Below are 21325 nucleotides of genomic sequence, written 5' to 3'. Positions count from 1 at the left end.
AAATGTTAAATAAATGTGTGTGCTCTTCTCCTGTCTCATGTCAATGAACCTGACCAACCACAGAACCAGGAGGGCAGAAGGAAGGGTTTCCTTCCTGACGTTATTTTCAAGAGCGTCATGAGACCACACATGTCCCTGCAGGCACAACTTGTCACATTCGGGCAAGCATCCACAGCCCCGGAAGTCCCTCCCTGGGAGGCACAGTTCACATGGCCCAGGCCATGCGGAACCTGGGTTAGGGGAGCTGAGGGCCCAGAAGTCAGCTTTGGAGCACAGGGGAGAGGGCCTCCTCACCAGAACCCTGGCTGGTGGCCTGTCTGCCTGGCTTTGTCTGGGCAGCTCCACCTGTCCCAGGGGTGGAGGGCAGGGAGGAAGAAAGGCATGCTGGACACGGTTCCCTGCAGGACCTGAGGCCAGAATCCAAAAACCTCTTACCTATCCACTTCACATGGGTTTCCCTGGTAGCTCAGACAGTAAAGAACCTACCTGCAATGTGTGAGAAGCGGGTTCAATCCCTGGGTTGGGAAGATCCCCTGGAGGAGGCAATGGCTACCCATTCCAGTATTCTTGCCTGGAGAATCCCATGGACAGAGGAGCCTGGCAGGCTACAGTCCATGGGGTCACAAAGAATCAGACACAACTGAGTGACTGACACATTTACTATGACTTCCCTTAGCACACTGAGGGACTCTGAGACAGGCCCTGGGCCCCTTTGCTGCAGTGCCTGTCACCTGGACAAATGTCTCTTCCAGAAACAGAATACAAAGAAACAATAAGGGACTAAAAATAATTTTATGCATCTGCTTCACTGACTACGCCAAAGCCTTTGACTGTGTGAATCACAACAAACTGTGGAAACTTCTGAAAGAGACGGGAATACCAGACCACCTTACCTGCCTCATGAGAAACCTGTATACAGAATAAGAAGCAACAGTTAGAACTGGACATGGAACAACAGACTGGTTCAAAATTGGGAAAGGAGTACATAAAGGCTGTATATTGTCACCCTGCTTATTTAACTTACATGCAGAGTACATCATGTGAAATGCCAGGTTGGATGAATCACAAGCTGGAATCAAGATTGCCAGGAGAAATATCAACAACCTCAGATATGCAGATGATACCACTCTAATGGCAGAAAGCAAAGAAGAACTAAAGAGCCTCTTGATGAGGGTGAAAAAAGAGAGTGAAAAAGCTGACTTAAAACTCAACATTCAAAAAACTAAGATCATGGCATCCAGTCTCATAACTTCATAGCAAATAGATGGGGAAAGTGGAAACAGTGAAAGATATTATTTTCTTGGGCTCCAAAATCACTGCAGATGGTGATTGCAGCCATGAAATTAAAAGACACTTACTCCTTGGAAGAAAAGCTATGACAAACCTAGACAGTGTATTAAAAATCAGAGACATCACTTTGATTACAAAGGTTCATATAGTCAAACTTATGGCTTTTCCAGTAGTTATGCATGGACAGGGGAACCTTGGCAGTCCATAGGGTCACAAAGAGTCAGATACAACTGAGCAACTAACACACATCCGGACACACACATGTCTGGATGTGAGAGTTGGACCATAAAGAAGGCTGAGTGCTAAAGAATTGATGCTTTTGAACCAGAGAAGACTTTTTTTTTTTGAGAAGACAAAAGAAGATGCTTTTGCTGGAGAAGACTCTTGAGAATCCCTCGGACTGCAAGGAGATCAAACCAGTCAATCCTAAAGGAAATCAGTCCTGAATATTCATTGGAAGGACCGATGCTGAAGCTGAAGCTCCAGTACTTTGGCCACCTGATGCAAAGAGGCAACTCATTGGAAAAGATCCTGATGCTGGGAAAGATTGACGGCAGAAGGAGAAGGGGTGACAGAGGATGAAACGATTGGATGGTATCACTGAGAAAACTTCAGGAGATAGTGAAGGACAGGAAAGCCTGGTGTGCTGCAGTTCATGGGGTCACAGAGTCAGACATGACTTAGACCGAACACCAGCAATGTGCAATGAGGGCAAGTTATGGACAATAAAATACCAAGAGACCAAAAAACCCCAATTACCGCTTCTGAGGACCCAAGAGGAAAAGCAGGGTACTGCGCATGTCCCCTGCACTCAACACCCCCAAAGGGTTGGGCAAACCCCACCTAAGCCACCCTCCAGCCTGACCCCTGGACACACCCCTACCCTCACCCCATATAAGGGACCAGCTCACCACCTCCCCTTGGGGAACAAGTGAGTAAAGGAACCCCTTACTTGTTCTTGCTCCCCTCTGCTGCAGAGGGGCCTCAATAAAGCCCTGCCTGAATTTCTTGTCTGGCCTCTGATCAGTTTCTATTGCCTTGGGAAGGCCAAGAACCCTGGTCAGTATATTCTTCCTAGATAGGCCATGTGATTTTAGAACTGGACTTGGGCAGGGGTCATGACCTTGGTGGCCCCAGCTCCAGGCACGGTGGGGAGAGGCCAGCTTCACTTCCAGGTAGAGTTCCGCAGCTTTTCCTCTGCTCTGAACAGTCTTCGCTTTCTCTTTTAAAAAGTCACGCAAAACAAGATGATTTCATGCAATCAGCAGCAAAGTGTTAAATTCCACCCTTTGTCATCTCTTGATCGTGTCTACAAAAATCTGCCTCACCAGAATGAACCTGAGCCACCACGGCCAAGGGCAGCTGACGACAGTGTGCAGACCCTACCTTTCTGCCTAAAGCAGCGGTCTCTAGAATAGTTCTCTCTCTGAAAAAGACTCAGGATACTCTGAAAAATCATCTGGGTTCCACTGTGTATTTTCAAAACTTTTACGTACAATACACACAATATGAGGGACTGAAGTATGGTCAGAGGAACACAGCACACAGCAGAAACCTGCTCCAGCCTCTAACATCTTTTGCCTACGTTCTCTTCCACATAGGAATCTTTCATGGGGACTTTCCAGCAGTTGTTGCAAAGCTAGGCAGTCGATGTACCTGGGTCTATAATTGGAGGTGTGGGGCTTAGTCTTTTCCCAGAGGAGGACTGAATAAAATCCTCCACGTACAAAAGCCAGAAGCACCAAACCACACAGTCCAGCTCCCAGACACTGAGGTTTTCTTATTTAAAGGAGGCCACACTTGCTCCTCAGAAGAAAAGCTATGACCATCCTAGACAGTGTATTAAAAAGCAGAGACATCACTTTGCCTACAAAGGTCCATACAGTCAAAGCTGTGGTTTTTCCAGTAGTCATGTACAGACGTGAGAGTTGGACCATAAAGCTGAGTGCTGAAGAATTGATGCTTTTCAACTGTGGTGTTGGAGAAAACTCTAGAGAGTCCCTTGGACTGCAAGGAAATCAAACCAGTCCATCCTAAAGGAAATCAGTCCTGAATATTCATTGGAAGGACTGATGCTGAAGCTGAAACTCCAATACTTTGGTCTCCTGATGCGAAGAACTGACTCATTGGAAAAGACCCCGATGCTGGGAAAGATTGAAGGCGAGAGAAGAAGGGGACAACAGAGGATGAGATGGTTGGATGGCATCACTGACTCAATGGACATGAGTTTGAGCAAATTGCAGGAGATGGTGAAAAACAGGGAGGCCTGGTGTGCTGCAGTCCATGGGGTCTCAAAGAGTCAGACACAACTTAGCAATTGAATCACAACAACACACATAAATAAAATGACTTAAAATTCCTGACGGCTGGCCTCAAAGCTCTGTCTTCATGCTCGTCTCTCTGCAGTGCACAGTCCTTGACCTCAGACTGCAGAGTGATGGGTGCTGACAGCAAGGATTCAGGGCTGTCCTAAGAGTCACAGCCTTGGCCTGAGCCCTGAACAGGGAGGGTCTGTCCTGTCCAGTATCTACAGTTTGTTTCAGTTGTTCACAGTTTAATGCTACCTGCACTCTCTCCTCTCCTCTAAAGAATGTGTGTTTTGATTTGAAATATTCTAATTGCTGAGAAACTCTTCCTGATTCTCTTCCAACAAAACATCTGTGCATATGTTAAGTTTCATTTAACATAAAGCCCTTCTGCTGACCAGACACCTTGCCTGTGGCTGGGGGAGATGGGGGGATTACATTGGATTGTCCCCGATGCTTCCCAAATGGCCCTGAGTGGGGGGGACGAGTAGCTGCTGTGAGTGGAAATGGACCTTCAGCCAAGAACAAAGTCACTCTTTTCTTCCTTCTCAGTGTTCTTAAGAGAAGCCGCTGCCTGCAAATTACATGCAAAGATGGCTGCAGGTAAAAGCCCTTGAATTTGTTTCCATATTATATTTAAACTTGGATGGGGGCGGGGGAGACCCTCATGCATCGGTAAAAGAAACCACCTCCCAGCAAATTTATTTAATACTTTTGCTGAAAATGTTTTAATGGAATCCTGCTCTCCAATTTATTCGGTGATAAGCCCCGGGGGGTTCACTGCAGACCTGGGGCCCTGGAGTCGGGGGGGCAGGTGTTCCATCACCACCTACCCCCCGCATGAGGGCCCCTGGGGCAGATACCCAGGACACTTCTGGAACCACGTGGGCACAGTTAAACAGGGGCTGGTTCCGAGGCGGGGAGTGAAGGAGACAGACGTCTGTGAACACAAATGAACAAAACTTCTTAACCTTGAGAATTTGGCAGAGCAGCTCCGACAATGCTATGAAGGTATGCAAAGGCTGGCCCACGGCTTGTTTTTGAAGACAGGAGAAAACATAGTTCTGGCAACTGCATGCGTGAGGGATGGCTCAGGGCCCCTAGGGTCCCAGACAGCTGTTTGAGAACCTGGGTCTCTCTGATGAGGCAGCCGAGGCCCAGTGCCCAGGGAGAAGCCAAGCTGGAGGCAGAGGTGGAAGACCTGGGCCCTGCCATCCACATGGGCGCCACAGCCAAGCTCGGAAACAAGACCTCCCAGTGACCCTGAGTTCTGCCGTCCAGGAGTTTTTGGCCTGGAAGATAGTCACATACCTGCATAGCTGCTCCTGAGCCATCTCCCCAACCCTGGAGAGGAGCCAGAGAAGCAGACAAAGTCCCTGCCTCTCGGAGCTTATCTTCCAGGGGAAGCAGAGACAGAAAGAGGGATCTAATAGCTCAGCCCACAGCACAGACACTGCCCCGACAAGACCACTCGGCCCTGAGGGCTCGTGAGAACCCCATTCCTTTCCCATGTAGCCGAGGCTGTAGGCTGAGATGCAAGGGAGGGGTCTGGTCGGGTCACAGCCTCCTTCCACCCGGTCCTCCCACCATACCGGTGTCTGGGCAGCTCCCGGGCCCCTTCTACAAAAGCACTAACTGCACCACCCGCCATGGCCCACCTCCTAACAGGGGCAGCACTTCAGGGGAACACAGCACCCAGTCCCAGCAAAGGGTGACCACCCTCTGCACCAAACCCTGGAGCCACATCCCACAGCCCTAAAGATGGTTTAGTCCTGCTCAGCCAACAAGATTGACCTTCTCTGTTAACCTCCATAAACCCACCTAACACTGTTCACAAATGGAGCAGCACCTGCCAAGGGCCACTATTGTCTCCCAGTCCCCAGGACTGCAAAACTACTGAAAATAAGAACAAACAGAATCTCAGTAAAACCATATCTTACAGAGACACAGCGGCCCGGGGTCTGCTGGGGACAAGGATCGATATGCATGTACCCCCTCTTCCCTGCACCTTGTCCCTTAAACTCATAAAAGACTCAGACCCCCAGTCTTCAGTATCAGTCCCTTTCCTCTCTCAGAAAGTGAATACAAACACTCTTTTCTCCTCTTGCTATTATTCCTGTGAATTCTTTCACAACTTGCATTGGCTCACCTAACACTTTGGGGGCTGGAATGGGGAGAACCTCCACTAAGTGAACTCCTTTCGCCTTCACCTCTGGCTTGACCTTCCTTGTCACCCACCGAGACATCCACCAAACTGAAAGTCATTCCTTTGATGGGGCTTCCTCTAGGGAAATCAGTGGCAGAAAGCCCGAGGTCAGGTCTGTCCCCATCGAGGTCTAGGTAGGAACATGGCCTCTCAGATGCCCGTCCCTGTCCATCTTCCTTATGTCTCATCATTGATCCGATTCATCTTTGACTTAGAGTGAATCCTAGGTTGTTCAAAGGGGGCGGGGGATGCTTCTTCTGAACCCCAGGATTCCCAGAATGGCCCCATCTCCCAAATTCTCTCTTTCCTTTTCTTCCTAGCTGTCATTATGGGCACCTGTCAATCTGCCCCAGGGAAAGACTCCCCTTTGGGATGTATCCTTAAACACTGGAAAGCTCTCAGACTAGGCTTCCCTGGTAGCTCAGCTGGTAAAGAATCTGCCTGTAATGCAAGAGACCCAGGTTCAGTCCCTGGGTGGGGAAGATCTCCTGGAGAAGGGAAGGGCAACACACTCCAGTTTTCTTGCCTGGAGAATCCCATGGATAGAGGAGCCTGGCGGGCTACAGTCTATGGGGTTGCAAAGAGTCGGACACGACTAAGCAACTAACACTTTCACTTCAGACTGGACAACCTCAGACCCAAGTGAACAGTCTTCTGCCACTGGCTTGGCCTCGATACACACTGGGCGACTGGGAGGTCCAGCCCCAGGATGGCTGTCTCACCTGCAATACTATTCTCCACCTCCATCTGCACTGCCGCCGCCTTGGCAAATGGTCTGAGGTTCCTGACGTCTAGGCCTTCTGTCAACTCACTCAAGACCCCAAACTGTGGTCCTTGTGCCGCACATCACCACCAACACCACCCGACTTCCCCACCTCCGATCCTGAGCACCTCCCTCTTTCTGCTCCTTCCCCTGTTCCCTCAGCCACATCCTCCTCCAGCCCCTCAAAACCACTGAACCCCTTTCCCAGACCAGGACCCCCAGCGCCCCCTCTTCCCTATCACCAACCGCTCCTCCACCAGCCCCTGGTTCTCCTTCTTTTCCCCGGCACACCCAGTCTGGATGTCCCCTCCAGTTTCCTCTGGAGCCAGCCCCCCAAGTTCCTTTACATGAAGTGAGTGGTTCCCAGGGAATCGTTCAGGTTTGTGTTCCTTTTTCTATGTCTGATCTATCTCAAACTGAACTCAAGCTAGGCAATTTCTTGGAAGACCCCACCAAATTTACTAAAGAATTTGAATATCTTACTTTAACTTAAGACCTTTCTTGGTGTGATATACATGTCATTTCCCCCACTTGTACTAATACAGCAGAACAAGCTAGAATCTGGCTAGAGCCAGGGAATATGGGGACAACCTTAACAGGGGCTAACTGATGCTCATGTGCTGGGACCCACGGTGGTCCCCGACAATGACCTTGACTGAAACTACCAGGAAGGGTCGGGACAGACAGCGATGGGACCATGTGCTTACCTGCCTCATCAAAGGCATGAATAGGGCCACCACCAAGGCTGTAACTATGACAAAATGAAAGGAATTACTTCAGGCCCAGGAAAAGACCCTGCTCTTTTCCTGTCTCATCTTTCAGAGGCTCTATGCCTTTTCACCAACTCAGACTTAACCTCTGAGGAAGGCAAAGCAATCCTGGCAATATGTTTCATCTCCCAGCCAACCTCCAGTACATGTGGAAAACTCCAAAACTTAAGAGAAGGGCCCTCGGACTCCCCAGTTTGAACTCAGAGACCAGTCTTTAAGGTCTCTAATAACTGAGATGAGGGTGGCTGAGAGGGAGCGAGACCACAGGGGTCTTGAAAGCAGAAAAATCTCTCCAAATGCTCACCTCTGCAATCAATCAGAGGCACCCATCAGGCTAAGAATCGTCCGAGGCCCCCCAACGGCGACAAGGAAAACAGTCACTGGGCCCCGACTCTGGTTCCTACTCCAGCAGCAGACAATGGGGCACTGGAGTCAAGATTACCAGGAAAGGTTGCCCACAGGACCGTGCCCACTGTGTGAACTAACAAGGCACCAGGCGAGGGACTGCCACCCTCTCCTTGATAAGAAGGGACAAAATCCCCTTCTGAAACCAGGGACCGTCTTGCTAGGACCCCTCCACACCTATGATCTTCAAGAATGTCTACCATCTTCAGACTGACGGCCATGACCCTGGACCTGGCTCCCTGACATGATATCAACTAAGCCTATGGGACTTCCCTCGTGGTCCAGTAGTTAAGAATCAACTTATAATTCAGGAGACATGGATTCCGTCCCTTGTTGGGGAGCGAGGATCCCACATGCCTTGGGGCAACTAAGCCCATGACTGCTGAGCCAGCATACTGCACCCAAATATCCAGCATGCTGCTACTAAGACCCAACACAGCCAAATAAATAAATAAACACTGTTGTTGTTCAGTTGTTAAGTCATGTTCAACTCTTTGTGACCCCATGGCCCACCGGGCCCACAGGTAGATTCTTTTCCACTGAGCCACTGGAGAAGCCCATGCCGCTGCTGCTGCTGCTAAGTCACTTCAGTCGTGTCCAACTCTGTGTGACCCCATAGACAGCAGCCAACCAGGCTCCCCCGTCCCTGGGATTCTCCACTGGAGTGGAGTTGTCATTTCCTTCTCCAGTGCATGAAAGTGAAAAGTGAAAGTGAAGTCGCTCAGTCGTGTCCAAGTCTTAGCAACCCCATGGACTGCAACCTACCAGGCTCCTCCATCCATGGGAGTTTCCAGGCAAGAGTGGGGTGCCATTGCCTTCTCTGGGAGAAGCCTATATATATATATATAAAAGAGTTTTCATTTCTCAACTAAGACCCGGCAGTCAAATAAAAAAATATATGTGTATATATATACACACACACACATATATATACACACATACATATATATACACACATATACACACACATGTGTGTATATACACCACACATACATATGTATTGTGTGTGTATACGTATTTATTTTTTTTGTATTTATTTATGTATTTATTTATTTTTAAAGAGTTCACATGCCTCAACTAAAGATCCTGCATGCTGCAACTAAAACTGGGCACAGTCAAATAAACAAATATATTTTTTAATCGAGTTGGCCAACCCTTGGGTAACTCTATCCATAGAGGTAAGAAAGTCAATTTCTTAACTGATACTGCAGCCACTTACTCTGCTCTTCCCAAATTCTCAGGTCCCTTGATTCCCTCACCCATCATCATTATCACAGCAGAAGGCAAACCTCAACCTATGCTCCAAACCTCTGACCCACCACGCTCACTGGGAGATCAGATCTTTACATTCCTCCCTCGTCCTTCCCAGCTATCTCATCCCCCCCTAGGCACCCTCATGGGCCTCCCCCAACCCTGTTTTTGACCAAACTAAACACTAAACTAATTCTACATCACAAACCTCCTTCCTTGGAGTCTTAAGAGACACTCCCTCTGATGCTCAGCCCTCTTCTACAAGAAATGCTGAAACAGGTTCCCTCAATTATGTAGAGAAGACTCTTGAGAGTCTCTTGGACTTCAAGGAGATCCAACCAGTCAATCCTAAAGGAAAGCAACCCTGAATATTCATTGGAAGGAATGATGCTGAAGTTCCAATACTTTGGCCGCCTGATGCGAAGAGCCAACTCATTGGAAAAGACCCTGATGCTGGGAAAGATTGAGGGCAAGAGGAGAAGGGGGTGACAAAGGATGAGATGGTTGGATGTCATCACCAATTCAATGGACATGAACTTGGGCAAACTCCAGGCGATAGTGAGGGACAGAGGAGCCTGGCATGCTGCAATCCAAAGGGGCCAAAGAGTCGGACACGACTGAACAACAACAGTAGGGGACATTGACACCCCCAAGAGGACCTCTCACCTGACTCCTGCCACTGTCACCAGGAGGGACCCCTCTCGCTGTCCCCGCTGCTCTCGATACCCTATGAAACTGGAAGATCTTAGGGGACACACACCCCTCATTCACAAATTTCTAAACTCTGGACTCCTTAGACCTAGCAACTCCCCTTATAACACCCCTGTTCAACTCGTTAAAAAGGCAGAAGGCACGTGTCGTCTAGTACAGGACCTAGCTATGATTTATGAGGCAGTGGTCCTTCTCCACCCTGCAGTCCCAAATCCCCACACCACCCTCAGTTCTCCTAACACTCAGGTCTTTACTGTCCTCCATCTAAAAGATGCTTTCTCCACCATCCCTCTCCCCCGAGATTCTCAAGATATATTTGCTTTTTTATGAATGGACCCTGACACTCTCCGCTCCCAACAACTCACCTTTCCCTCCCTTCTCCAGGGATTCAGAGATAGCTCCCACCTCTCTGGTCAAGCCCCTGCCTCTGATCTACCCATGGCTCCTGGGCAGCATTGTTCCTCCCTGTGTTGACGACCCCTCCTCTACAGCCGGGACCACCACACCTCCCTCACCAGACCCACCACCCTTCTTACCCCCCAGGCTCTGCAAGGCTACCAAGGTCTTCCTTCTAGAGCACACATCAGTCCAGTCAGTCGGATACCCAGGAATTTCTCTCATCCCCAGGACATCACACAGCCACTACTCAACACACAGAGCTCACAGCCTCTCTCCTTCTACCTCCAAACTAAAAGGAAATCAGGGCTTTTCTGAGCCTCACTGGACACTTCCACATCTGGCCCCTCACTGTGGCCTTACAGCCAAACCTCCCCCTGAGGCCCTCTCCCCAGTCAATTCTCCCCAGTGCTCCAGCCCTGGCCCCCCAAACCTGGAGAAGCCCTTCTGGCTGTACCCCCTGGATGAAGAGGAATCACCCCACAAGTAGGACAAAAACACAGCCCTAATTTAAAAGCTGTAACTTACTTCTCAAAGAACCTGGACACCACAGCTGAAGGCTGGCCTCCTCCGAGCAGAGGGCCACAATCTCACTTCTGGACAGACACTTCCTCTCCCCACACCTCACCAGGTGATGGACATTCCAAACAACGCCCCTCAGTTTCTCACCAACAGTAGGGTTACTCAATATCAAACTCTCTTACCCGATAGTCCGTCACTCAACGTCTCTCTATGCACTCAGTTCTCAACCTGCCACATTCCTGCCAGACTCCTCTGAACCCCAAACCCCGGAACACTCTTGTGTAGAAATCCTGGAACAGTCCACTACTGTCCGATCTGATTTAACAGACACCCCATATCCTCCCTGGATCACACTTCGTTCACCAGTGGCAGCAGCTATATGGTCAATGAACAGTGCAAAGCAGGATACACTCTCGTCACCACCACCCGAGTAAGAGAGAGCTCCCCACTGCCACCCAACACCTCTGCCCCAAAGGCTGGATTAATAGCCTTAATTAAAGCTTTGCAGGCTTCCCTTGTGGCTCAGATGGTAAAGAATCTGCCTGTAATGTGGGAGACCCAGGTTCGATCCCTGGATTGGGAAGATCCCCTGGAGGAGGGCATGGCAACCCGCTCCAGTATTCTTGCCTGGAGAATTCCATGGACAGAGGAGCCTGGTGGGCTACAGTCCATGGGGTCACAAAGAGTCAGACACGACTGAATGACTAGGCATGGCACAGAGCTTTACAACTAGCCAGAGACCTTGAGGTCAACAAACACACAGATCCTAAATTTGCCTTCCATCTCCTTCACTCACATGCGCTATCTGGAAAGAAAGGGGCCTGCCCACCACCCAGGGGACCTCAAGTAAACATGCCCATCTTATCCTATAACTCGGGCAGGCAGCCCCATCACCCGCTCAGGTGTCAGCCACGCACCGCAAAGGGCAACAACAGACCCAGTGCTCAGAGACTACAGGCAACAGCACAATCAACAAAGCGGCCACGCTGGCCGCTGCGGGCACTCACGCTTCCCGCCAGGCTCTCCAGCCCTTCTCCCTCTCAAGTCGCCCTGCATGTTCACCAGTCCGAGGCTGAGGTGTGCTCAGAACCAGGACCTCCTCAGGATGGGCCATGGTTTTCACTCTCGGGAAAATGTTGCTGTCAGCAATAGGCCGATCCACATACCACTCTCCACATGGGCACAGAGCCCTGAAAGGTTCTCTTAGCCCCTCTTCTCCATTCCGCTAACTTAGAAGTAGAACTAAAAGATGTCCCCTCACCATATCCTATTTGCAAATGAGTGAACTCCCAGAGACGTCTAAAGCCTGTGCCATCTCTCCCAACCCAGCAATTAAGGGGACGCCTGCCAGGTCAGGACTGGCAATTAGACTTCACCCGTATGACCACCCATAAAAGGTGCAAGTACCTGTTAACACTTGTTGACACTTTACTGGGTGGACCAAGGCCTTCCTGCTACACCCGGAAGGGCTTCTGTGCAACTCAGGCACTTCTGCAAGAAATTATCCCTAGACTGGGTCTCCCCACCTCTCTCCAGAGTGACAGTGGCTCAGCTTTCACCGCTCAAATTACCCAACAGGTGTTTCAAACTTTAGACATTAAATGCAAACCACATACAGCCTGGCATCCCCAACCTTCAGGAGAAACCAGAAAAGGCTCACTCTTCCCTTCAAACAGTGGTCCACATCCTTTTTGGCACCAGGGACAAGTTTCGTGGAAGACAATTTTTCCACAAACTGGGGGATGGTTTGATGGTTTCAGGATGATTCAAGAGCATTACATTTATTGTTTCTATTATTATTACATCAGCTCCACCTCAGATCTTCAGACATTAGGTCCCAGAAGTTGGGGACCCCTGCCTTAAAAAACAGCTCACTAAGTTCACCTTGGAACTCCATCAGAGCTGGCTAGAACACCTTCCCTGGCTTTCTGACTCCAGATGACTCAGAAGGCCCGCTTACACCTCCATCCCTTTGAACTCATGTATGACACCCAGCTCTTCTTATTCTCTTTTACCAGGAAGCCTCCTCCTCCAAGCCCTTACCCCTCAACCTTAAAACTAGACTTACAACCTTTCATGGACCCATGCTAATAGATACCTACCCCAACCTCAGGTGGTGCTAGTGGTAAAGAACCCATCTGCCAACGCAGGAGACGTAAGAGACCTGGGTTCCATCCCTGGTCTCTTACGATCCCCTGGAGGGGGCATGGCAACCCACTCCAGTATTCTTGTCTGGAGAATTCCATGGACAGAGGAGCCTGGCGGGCTACAGTCCATGGGGTCACACAGAGTTGGACATGACGACAAGCAACTTGGCACACAGCACGCACCCTGACCTCAGGACTTGTCCCCACCCACAATCCTACAATCTGGGGACCGGGTCTTATGAAAGAGCCTCCACACACATACCAAACCCTCCAATCTCCTCCAGAGGGTCCATTTCAGGTACTACTCACACCTCCAATGGCCCCCAAGCTCTCAGACATCCAACTGGACACACTGTCACGACTCAAGCCCACTGGTCCTCCTGCTGTGTCCCCAACACAGTCCTCTCCCTACGCCAGTCTGCAATCATCCGCCTCCAAACTTCAGGTCCACTGGAACCCAGAGACCACATGCCCTGGAGGGCTTACATGGGTCTTACTCTCTTATTTCCCCTTCTACTCTTTATAATCTTTCACAGCGGCAGACGTAACCCTTCTCCTGTCCCCGGAAGGAAGTTCCCGGCCCCTGCTGGACCAGCCCCGCAGACGGCTAAGACAGAATGCTTGTTCTCTTTCTCACCTCGTACTTGACCGCTCTCTTTCACACCAGCCACCTGTCAGGGGCCTCTCCTCCATCACCCTTCCTTCCGCACAACAGAAGAAACCACGGCCCCCTTCCAAAGGCCAAGGGCTCACAGCATTGCAGCTGCTGGCTGTGTGCTACCTCTGGCAGGACAGGCCCCTCCGGGTTTCCAGCACCCCTCAGGCAACCTTGTCCCTACTCAGGCCCCCCACCCTGGATTGGGCCCCTGCCCCCATGGTGGTATTTCTGGCCTCAGGCTGTCTCATGGATCCAATTCCTCTAGTGCCCCTCCCCATCCACGGACCCCTCTTCCAGGAAGTCTCCTTACTGATCAAGTCTCCCAGGTACGTTATGGCCAGCACTACCTCAGGGGTGGTCCCCTGGCCTCACACCCAGACCATACCTTCACCCCCAACTCCTCCCAACTGCAATCAAACTCTCTACCTAAACTCCCTCTTGACGTTGGGGCAGAACAAGAAACAGAGCTCAAATAAATAATTTCCCCAACCAGGAGCCTTCCCAAATCGGGCATCTAAAAATTCCATCCTCCTCCAGTGAATGGTCCTTTCACAGGACTCTATTTGTCCTCCTATCAATTCCACTGACTTTCATCTGACCTCCTCTACAGGTAACTCCTGGCACCTGCCCTACACAACTAAGTAAAACTAGGACCCGTCACAAACACATCAGCTCCTTCCACAAAAAGCTGGGGCTTTGACTTTCAAGGACAGCTTCTCACCCCGGAAAAGAACGTCCAGCCTCCCCAAGGCTTCTGCCACCGTAAGCCCTCTGGAGGGACTTGTAACCCCACACAGGCCCTGCCAGAAGGGTCAGATGTGTGAACATCCGCTTTACCGCCTCTCTTACAGCCTGATACCACTTTCATCTGGACTGCACTTCCTCCGCGGAACCTCGGGACCGCTGCACTCCTCCTAACTGGATCAAAAGCTGCACTGTTGCACCCCTGTTACCCCAGAAGAGCAGCCGCACCGGGTCTCTGCCCCCCCCCACCTTTTCAGATGCCGGCTGAAATGACAGCCTCGTCAGTCCTAGTGACCGTGGCTGCAGCTCTGGCTTCAGGCACTAAACGAGGCTATCTTACACACTTCGTAACTGCTATGCTCTGTCTCCTCTGCTTCACTCCCTGTCTTGTATGTTTCTCCTCTCCTTCCCCAAGAACTGTCTTCCTGCCCTACCCCCGCCCCATCACAGGTCAATTCAATTCCAAGACAACCCTCCAGGGCCCCCAGGTGGGGATAGCTCTGCGGCCCAGCTCAGAAGATGAGCCCTCCATCCTGATTCCCAACAGAGGGGCCATCTAGGTTCCATGTAACTCTTAAGACTAAGTTAATATTCAGAAGCTGCTGCGCTGTTTAGTCGCTCAGATCAGATCAGATCAGTTGCTCAGTCGTGTCCGACTCTTTGCAACCCCATGAATCGCAGCACTCCAGGCCTCCCTGTCCATCACCAACTCCTGGAGTTCACTCAGATTCACGTCCATCGAGTCAGTGATGCCATCCAGCCATCTCATCCTCTGTCGTCCCCTTCTCCTCCTGCCCCCAATCCCTCCCAGCATCAGAGTCTTTTCCAATGAGTCAACTCTTCACATGAGGCGGCCAAAGTACTGGAGTTTCAGCTTTAGCATCATTCCTTCCAAAGAAATCCCAGGGCTGATCTCCTTCAGAATGGACTGGTTGGATCTCCTTGCAGTCCAAGGGACTATCAAGAGTCTTCTCCAACACCACAGTTCAAAAGCATCAATTCTTCGGCGCTCAGCCTTCTTCACAGTCCAACTCTCACATCCATACATGACCACAGGAAAAACAATAGCCTTGACTAGACGAAACTTTGTTGGCAAAGTAATGTCTCTGGTTTTGAATATGCTATCTAGGTTGGTCATAACTTTTCTTTCAAGGAGTAAGCGTCTTTTAATTTCATGGCGCAGTCACCATCTGTAGTGATTTTGGAGCCCAGAAAAATAAAGTCTGACATTGTTTCCACTGTTTCCCCATCTATTTCCCATGAAGTGATGGGACCGATGCCATGATCTTCGTTTTCTGAATGTTGAGCTTGAAGCCAACTTTTTCACTCTCCACTTTCACTTTCATCAAGAGGCTTAGCTCAGTCGTGTCCAACTCTTTGCGACCCCATGGACTATAGCCCGCCAGGCTCCACTGTCCATGGACTTTCCCAGGCAAGAATACTGGAGTGGGTTGCCATTCCTCTTCCATGGAATCTTCCTGACTCAGGGATTGAATCCGTTACCTGCACTGGCAGATGGATTCTTTACCTGAGAAGCCTGAATATTCAGAGGAAGGAAATGTAAACCCACCTAACACTGTTCACAACAGAGCAGCACCTGTCAAGGGCCACTATCGAGTCTCTCTCAGACCCCAGGACTGGAAAACTACTGAAGACAAGAATGTACAGAATCTCAGTAAAACCACATCTTACAGACATAGCAGGCTGGATTCTGCTGGAGACAAAGACAGACATGCCCGCACCCCCTCTTCCCTGCACCTGGTCCCCTAAACTTGATGCAAGTCAGACCCTCATCTATGTGCCAATGCCAGTCTAAGCATCTGCCCTTTCCTCTCTTGGAAAATGATTTTCTCCTCTTGCTAATATTTCTGTGAATTCCTTCTCACCACACAACCTTCTCTGTGAATGGACATTTACATCAGCCACACAGTAAGTGACCAAAGAGGGGACAAGTGTGTCTCTTCCTGTCCCCAGTAGATGGCCGTCTGTCTGCTCACCAGGGGATCGCCACTTCAGCCAGAGTTCTGGGCCTCTGGACATCCAGGCCCACTGCCCACCTAGGCTCCCTGCTTGCCCTCCCCTTGACCAAGACCCACATCCTCAGAGCCTGGTTCCCTCAGCCTCCCCAGGGCTCGTCTCAGACTGCGGGGCTCACAAGCCTGCACCCATAGCCCGGAGTCCCAAGGCCCCATAGCCAAAGGGCTTACAACGAGAGGCCCATCCTCCAGGATGACTGTGAACTTCCCCTGCAGTACCCATAGTGTGATGGAAGGACTTCGACTAAGAATCAAAGCCCCCATTTCATGAGCCTGGACACCTGTCCACCTTGTGACCTCACAGAAGTCACTGACCCCCCACACACACACCTCAGTTTCCTCATCTGCAGGACTTGGTCCACATCCCCCACCTCCCCACCAGCGATGGTGAACAGTGTCGCTGCGAGTGACACCCACCCTGGGACCACTCGGCTGCCTGCAGAGATGCTGAAACATCCATACCAGGTGATAACTAGCTGCACCCCTGCCAGTAAAGCAGCAGGTGGGTCCACTCCACCACCACCTCCGGACTGCCCCACCATCCAGCAACTAGAGGGGATACCTGCCGGGGGGCAGGGGGCACTCCTGACCCTACAAGGCATTGGTCCTTTGTAATGAACCCATGCCTACTGCCCATCAGATTCGTAAATATTCTCAGAGTCACAGCTGGTTGTGAGACTCTCCATTAACTAGTGCCAGAACCATGCTCCATGCTCGCTGCTACAAGCTAACAGTGCAGACAAACGGCATCAGAGGAGCTCTGCCCAGTGGAGCAGACAGACGTGCAGACACAGTGCCTTCCAGGAGCATTTGGGTCGCCCGTTACCGGGGAACAAACCGCCTCTGAACTTAGGCTCAGAACAACAGGTTCCTCAAACACTGCTGCTGCTGCTGCTGCTAAGTCGCTTCAGTCGTGTCCGACTCTGTTCGACCCCATAGATGGCAGCCCGCCAGGCTCCGCCATCCCTGGGATTCTCCAGGCAAGAACACTGGAGTGGGTTACCATTTCCTTCTCCAAAGCATGAAAGTGAAAGGTGAAAGTGAAGTCGCTCAGTTGTGTCCAACTCTTAGCGACCTCATGGACTGCAGCCTACCAGGCTCCTCTGTCCATGGGATTTTCCAAGCAAGAGTACTGGAGTGGGGTACCATTGCCTTCTCCATCCTCAAACACTAAACAGATGTTAAATACGATCCAGAAATTTCACTTCTGGGTGTCTATGTGTGTGCACTCAGTTGTGTCCGACTCTTTGTGAGCCCTGTGGATTGTAGCCCGCCATGGGATTTTCCAGGCAAGATACTGGAGTGGGTTATCACTTCCTTCTCCAGGAGATCTTCCTCACCCAGGGACTGAACCATGTCTCTTGCATCTCCTGCATTGGCAAACAGATTCTTTACCACTAGCACCACCTGGGAAGCCCCATATCTGGGTATATTTCCAAAAGAATTGAAAGCTGGGACTCAGACCGATATTTACACATCCAGGTTCACAGCAGCATTATTCTCAACAGCCAAAACTGAAAATGACACAAATGTCCACTAAGGGGTGAACAGATACATAAATTCATCTATCCATACAGTAGAGTATTATGAAATCCTGACATGTGCTACAACATGGATGGAGCTCAAAGACATTACGCTAAGCAAAATAAGCTACACACAAAGGGATAAATATATGATTTTATTTATATGATGTACCTAGAATAGGCAAATTCACAGAGACAAAAAGTTGAAGGCTGTATTAAAATACCAATAGTATTTTCCCACAGAACTAGAACAAATAATCCTAAAATTCATGTAGAACCATAGAAGATCCTAAACTGCCAAAGCAATCTTGAGAAAAAAGAACAAAGCAGGTAGTATCACTCTCTCAGATGTCACACTATACGACAAAGCTACAGTAATCAAAGCGGCACACTGTGTAAGCACAGACACACAGATCACTGCAGCAGTAGAGAGCACCCAGAAATAAACCCACACCCGATGGTCAATCTGTGACAAAGCAGGCAAGAGTACACGGTGGAGAAAGTCTCTTCCATAAATGCTGCTGGGAAAACTGGAGAAACAGCTGTGAAACAATGAGATCAGAACTTCCTGGCACCATATTTTTAAAAAAATAGACTCAAAATGGATGAAAGACCCAAATTTGATACCTGAAACCATAAAACTCCTAAAAGAGACCAAGGCGGAATATTCGTTGTCATAAATCATACCAATAGTCTTTGGATCCTAAGGCAAGGGAAACTAAAACAAAAATAAATAAATAAATAAGACCTAATTAAATGTATAAATTTTGGTAAGAAAAGGAAAAAATAAAAAGACAACCTACAGAATGGGAGAAAATATTTGTAAATGATATGGTTGATGAGGAGTTAGTATCTAAAATATACAAACAGCTCACACAACTCAATATCCAAAAAAAAAAAAAAAAACAATTTAAAAAATGGACAGAAGATCTGAATAGACATTTTTTCCAAAGAAGACATACAGATGGCCAACAGGCACATGAAAAATGCCCAATATTGCTTATTATTAGAGACATGCAAATCAAGATGATGAGATATCACCTCACATCAGTCAGAATGTTCATTACCTAAAAGTCCACAAATAACAAACACTGCAGAAGCTCTGGGGGAAAAAAAAAAAAAAGAACCCTCCTACACGATTGCTGGGAATGTAAATCGGCACAGCCACTGTAGAAAACAGTATGGAGTTCCTCAAAAAACTAAAAATAGAGCTACCCATATGACCCAGCAATTCCACTCCTGGGTATATATTTGGAAAAAAATGAAAACACTAATTTGAAAAGGTACTTGCACCTCAATGGCCACAGAAACACTGCTGACAATGGCCAAGTTGTGGAAACAGCCCAAGTGCCCATGAACAGAGGACTGGATTAAGAAGATACAGCACACACCTGCACACACACACCGTGGGATATTACTCAGTCATAAAAAGAATAAAGTCTTGTCATTTGCATCATTGTACAAACATTGTACCTACAGAGAAGGCGATGGCACCCCACTCCAGTACTCTTGCCTGGAAAATCTCATGGACGGAGGAGCCTGGTGGGCTGCAGTCCATGGGGTCTCGAAGAGTCGGACATGACTTCACTGAACAACTTCCCTTTCTCTTTTCACTTTTATGTGTCGGAGAAGGCAATGGCGACCCACTCCAGTGTTCTTGTCTGGAGAATCCCAGGGACGGGGGAGCCTGGTGGGCTGCCATCTATGGGGTCGCACAGAGTCGGACACGACTGAAGCGACTTAACGGCAGCAGCAGCAAACGTACCTAGAGAATCTTGTGCTTGGTGAAATAAGTCAAAGAAGGACAAATACTGTATGATATCAATCATGTGGAATCCAAAATATAATACAAATGAATGTCTATGCAAAATAGAAACAGATTCACAGATAGAACTAGTGGCTCCCAGTAGGGAAGGGAGTAAGAGATACAACTACCATGTATAAAACAGCCAAGCAATGAGAATATATTGTACAGCACAGGGAATTGTAACCATTATCTTGCAATAACTTTTATTGAAATGTAATCTAAAAATAATTCACATGAAACCAACATTGTAATCAATATTAGTCAACCAACTATACTTCACCTGAAACGAATATTATAATCAATACTAGTCAATCAAGTCTACTTCAATAAAATATAAATAATAAAATCTTTCCCCTCCCAAAAGTGGAATGGTGGTCGTCAGGGTCTGGGTATAAGAGGTACAGGAAGTGAGTGTTTAGGGTACAGAGTTTTTGAGTTTGGAAAGATGAAAAAACAGTTCTAGAGACGGATGGTGGTGCAGGTTTACAACAACAAGAATGTCCTCAATGTGTATTTTACAATTTTTTTTTAAAAAAGAAGAAAAAGAACAACCATTTCTTTTGCTCTTGAATCAGTGATTTGCACAGAGTTCAGCAGCAGTGACTGCTGACGGTGCTAAGCCATCCCCTGGGGAGACTGCAGTGGCCGAGCGACCCGCGCCTCTGAGCCTCACTGGTGACCCCACCACCTGCTCTCACCTTGTCAACAAACCAGGTCCGCTTGCCCAACATGCTGTCAGGAGCCACAGCCCAGGTTGCAGCAAAGAGGGGTTTATCCACAAGGTCCAAGAAGATGGCAGAACAAGCCTCAGACCAGCTCTCCAGAAGGCAAAGGTGGATATTCATGGGATGAGGGGTGGAGATGCAGGAGGCAGGCAGCACCTGCTCAAGGTGGGGTTGGGGTCCTCTGACGTCATGAGGTCAGGAGGACACGCAGGCTGACCCACCTGGAGAGTGAGTGCTCCTGTCAGGACCAGTCTTAACAGGTTCAGCTAGAACTAGACACAGCTGACTCCCTGGTCGCTAGGAAACCTCTTGTTGTTCAGACTCTCTCCAATGGAGGACACGCAAGTAAGTCCTTCCTAACAACAATTAAAACAACCTTGATTCGTGAAGTCTAGTCACAGGTGAAATGGATTTAACTCATGGTTACCCACAGTTTCAGTGACTCAAACTGTGAATCTGCCTGCGTTGCAGGAGACCCAGGTTCGATCCCTGGGTCGGGAAGATCCCCTGGAGAAGGAAATGGCAACCCACTCCAGTATTCTTGCCTGGAGAATCCCAGGGGACAGAGAAGCCTGGTGGGCTATAGTCCATGGGGTCGCAAAGAGTCAGACACGACTGAGCAGCTAACATTTTCACTTTCACACCCACGGTTTCACCCTCACTACAGTCAGAGGTCATTTGTGGCAGCTCCAGCACCCAAGAGGAAGAAGTCGAAGCTGAGCTGAGGTCCGGCCTGTAGACACCACAGAATCACTTCCCCAAATGCCATCAGTTAGAAGCCACAGGGCCCCTCACCCCCCAGATCCCAGGGGAGGTGACTGACAGCCCCGCCTTTCCGTGGAAGGACTTCCAGAGAATTCGTGGCCCATCTTATTCCAGCTCAACATAGAAGTGAGGTGTGTACAAGGTACTGAAGCAGTGTGGGCACAAGATGCCTCCCTGGGGATCCACAAGACTTTAGGAAAAGGAGACGGTCTCATTCACATCCAGGAGGAGGTAATGGATGTGAGAACAATTTGTACACTATGAACCATTCCACCAATGCATCATCAGTGACAGAAAATG

General features: G+C 49.3%; 1 long non-coding RNA gene across 1 annotated transcript in view; it reads right to left on the bottom strand.

The window, feature by feature from the left end:
• LOC133258399 (uncharacterized) overlaps positions 1–20601 on the bottom strand; it is a 33174-nt gene extending 12573 nt beyond the window's left edge. Inside the window, exon 1 of the long non-coding RNA XR_009740004.1 lies at positions 20234–20601. This is a non-coding gene — a long non-coding RNA (uncharacterized LOC133258399). The remainder of the gene's footprint in view (positions 1–20233) is intronic.
• Positions 20602–21325: the final 724 nt, after the last annotated feature.

This window comes from Bos javanicus, chromosome 12, assembly GCF_032452875.1.
Source record: "Bos javanicus breed banteng chromosome 12, ARS-OSU_banteng_1.0, whole genome shotgun sequence".
NCBI classification, from domain to species: Eukaryota; Metazoa; Chordata; class Mammalia; order Artiodactyla; family Bovidae; genus Bos; species Bos javanicus.
The sequence above is the reverse complement of the archived record's forward strand: the minus strand, read 5'-3'. Positions and strand labels throughout refer to the sequence as shown.